Consider the following 4,273-nt stretch of genomic DNA (forward strand, 5'->3'; position numbering starts at 1 on the left):
AGAACATTCAAATTAATTGCTGAAGTTTACCTCTGCTTACCATTGTGCACCCATATTCAATCATTGAGTTGTTTTAAGAGTAATGGAGAAATTAAAATATGATTCCCATGATCCATCGTCCATGGAGGAGCTAGAGAGAATTATATAATATAATTCTTGTAAATAGAGGTTAATTGTAGAAGGGTGGCATGATTTTTTTGGCAAGCTTCAAGGGTCTAATGATGAATTTTCTCTATAGTTTGCACGAGGGTTTGATGGAAAAGTATCCTAAATTAGATATTTGGTCATGGTTGTGAATGAGAAAACTATCGCTAGAGAAACTAGCTTACCCTTGAAGGGACTAAATGGTTAAAAAATAAAGGCATAGGTAAACAATTGAGCATGCAATTTCTCAAAATAGGGCACCAAGAGGTCAATTGGGCAAGACGAGTGCCATGTTCTTGGGTTAAGGACGAATGGTGCAACCAATTTTTTATTCTTCATAAATATATAACTTGTGAAGGTGGGTATGCAATAATATATTTATGTCACATTTGGTTATTGTTACACTTTACTAAAGAACAAAGTATTAATATTCCTTTTTTTCTATTAAAGAGTTTACAAAATATGTCTGAGGGGGTCCGTAAAACTGCGAAAAAACCTAAGGCCAACCTTTACCATTATGGACTTATTAAATTATTGGTTATGGATGAATTAGGTATTAGAAATTATAGTTGGGATAGCTTTCTCCAACAAAATGAGTTGATAGTAGATTCCAATAAATCAAATGCCAAACATAACCCTGAAGCACACACAATAGAACTTATTCCAAAGGGTAATCAATTGGATGCCATCTTCTCCTCATACCCTAAAAATTTGAGGAAGAGAAAACTAAAACCCCTATAAATCCACCATTTGAGACTCAAACCCCTACCATCAGACAAAGGATTACATAAAGTATGATGAAAGGTGGTTGACCCCCTTCTAAAACCCTAGAACCTCAAACATTTGATTTTGATCTATAATAAGAGGGATAAGAAACAATGTTGGATATTGCAGGTACCTTTGATAAAGGGAAAGATAAAGTTCATAGATTTTAAGAGTTTACTACAAATTTTATGTCTTAAATTAAAAATATAGCAACTGATACAAATCATATTAACAATCATGTTGTAGATACAAATCAATTTAAAAACCCCGCAGAAGAAACAAATCAATTTGAAACTCCTATGACAAAGGTAAATACATGATTTGATTTTCCATTTTATCCTCCTATAGCATAAATAGTTGATGTTTCCTCCATTAATCAATTGAATTTAAAAGATCCTATTGATCGCTTTGTATTAAACAAGAAAGACAAGAAAATCAAGATATTGAAGGGGGAAATACAAGAACTCCTTTCTCTTAAGAGACATACATAGGAGGAGAATGAAAAGTTGAAGGAATACAATGCTAAAGTGCAACATAAGAATGATAGGTTGGTTGGGAAGAATAATAATCTACAAGAGAATGTAAAGTAATGGCACAGACAAGCCACAATAGGATATTTAAAAGGATAATTAAAGAAGCTAGAAACAAGGGATGAAGGAATTTGAATATTTTGGTCAATGCAACTTGACTTTAGTAGAGGGGCTACAACCTCACATTTTTTAAAATTTTGGTCAATGTCTTAAGGTTTGGCTTGCATGAGTACATGCAAGGAATTTAGCGTGGAGGTACATCGAGTCTCCATTTTGTTTATATTTTTCTCATCTTTTTCATGGAATATCTTATGTCTTCACCTAGCTTTTGTGGTTACTACCATCCTTTTATATATTTTTGAGCTATTGTATAGGCATGATGAGGTAATATGTTACTATTTATTGAATTTCCTTCGTTTTTAATTATTTAAGAGAATTTAAGTGGAAATTTCACTAATTATGTCTATGTGGAGGCCATTCTTGTGACAAGTGTATAGTTCTTGTTCAATCAATACAACTCCTATTCCAACAACATAGTTCCTTTTCATGTAGTGTAGTTTCTCTTCCCACTTCCATGATTATCATATATCCAGTTGTCATGAGGAGAATTAAGCATATGGGTTTTGTAAAGTGAAGGTTGGAGATGGTATGGTGTTCCTCTAACCACACCCAGGTTCTTCAAACAAGAACAACATTCATGGTCAAATATTGGGTAAAAATTCCTCCATGAACAACAAATCTTCCCACGCACGAATAACAATGATCCTACCACCTTGTTGTTCATTGTCAAATTATTAACAATTCATTTCTAAGTAAAGAATTCCTTTGCTTTATATGGATTTAGATCATATTAAAACTCTAAAAATGTATATGATGTTTAATCTATGATCCAAAGAATTAGGATACATTGTTGATATAAATTTGAAGACCTCATAATGTTAAAAATGAGGAGACAAAATAATAGGGAAGAGAAGGAAGCTAAAGGGAAAATTTTGTTGTTCCAGTGGGATGATACAATTGATTTTAACTAGTCTCTAGCCTTATCCACTAGGTCACGATTAACATAACTATAGTTAGATCCATGGTCAATCAAAATAGAAACAACTTGATCACAAAGCTTACCGTCCATCTCTATAATAGATACCTAGTGGTCTGCTTGCTTATTATCCAATTCTACACACATCTAAGGAATGCGCTTCCCAACATCCCCAATTATATGTGCCTCATGAGCACTGTATATCTAAGGCCTACCACCTTGATTCTGTGGAAAATCCTTCTTAATATTCTCCTTACCACATGTCCAATGCTCCAATTGTCTCCTACCATCACCTTTGTTTTGTTGTTCTCCCAACCGAGGTCCATTAAACTTCTTGTAAGGTACAACATTCTCTTTTTCACCTACATCCTAGGGTCTTGTTCTTTTTGGCTGCCATTTACCTTTAGTATTGTATTTCTCTTTCCAACCTTTTTGATTTTCTTTCTTATGCCTTCATTGCTTATAACAATGTTTCAACTTTCTGATGACTTATTCAAGTGACTGAGGCTCATAATAGTCAATTTGATCTCTAAATGTTAATCGAAATCCACTAAAAACTATTTGAACTTTGGCTTTCTCATACTTAAGATACAATACATAACTAAAAAATTCTAGGAACTTGGTTGTATACTCCTCATGTGTCATCGATCCCATATTTAGCTCATAGAATACCTTGGCATTACTATCACAGTACCTTTCTAACAAGTACTTCTTCTTGAAATGTCTCTTGAATCCATGCTGATTCAACTCCTGTGTCCTAATGTCACTAACCTAATTTACATCTTCCCACCAGATTTTTTCTTTCCCTTTGAGGCTAAAGATATTTATTCTGGCCTTCATATTCTCTGTGTAATCATGTAGCTCAAATAACTTCTTCATCCAAAGTAACCATTCATTTGGATATTCCAACTTATTCAAATATCCATCAAATGTAGGTGGATTATCTTTCTTAAACTCATCTGGAAAATATCCCCTATCACCACTCCTGTAAGGATGATAACCATGATGACCATGGTACCTATCAGAACCCGAACTAGAATAGAACGTGTTTCCATCACCTCTCCTATTCGGTGTATCCAAGAACCTGTTATCTCTGATCATGTCATTCCTATCGAGCTTATGCCCACCATGATACCTACTTCCATATACCCCATTAGTCCTATCCTCCTATCCATGACTGATCCTAAGTGATTCCTATCCCTACAAGTCTAACAAACTCTGAAGGACAACTACATTGACCTCTTCTTGTTTCTCATGTGATCGAATTATTATGTCATTATATTCTTTGAAAATCCTTATTCATGCCTTAAAACTTCTCAATATGTATACTATGTCAGGAGAGTACCCATCACCATGCTACACATCTAATCTATAGGGAGAATCTAGGGAAATATAATCCACCATTTCACTAGTCATCTTCTATCTTCTTCTTCTTCCTGCAAGCATACCATGTTCGCTAAACCAAAATATAAACATAACCAACATACCTCAGTATAGTTCAGGGGACGATATCTCATCTACAAGATCAAAAAATTTAGCACGATACATGTATAATCATAATCATAAAAATATATCAACATCATCTAAATCATTACTTGGTTACCATGTCTAGAAATACCAACTACATACCATGACCTCATTCATGAAAACCATGCCCATAACAATGTATGCATAAAAATATATAGACACTGACATGCATAACAAATGCATAAACGATTGATATGCATTCATGATAACCACATCCCAACAACAACATCAACACTTCTACATGACAACAAATTGCAACAATGACTATCAT

The sequence above is a fragment of the Pinus tabuliformis genome, chromosome 5_1, assembly GCF_031772625.1.
Source record: "Pinus tabuliformis cultivar Carrire ecotype Pingquan chromosome 5_1, CPIR1, whole genome shotgun sequence".
Classification (NCBI taxonomy): Eukaryota; Viridiplantae; Streptophyta; class Pinopsida; order Pinales; family Pinaceae; genus Pinus; species Pinus tabuliformis.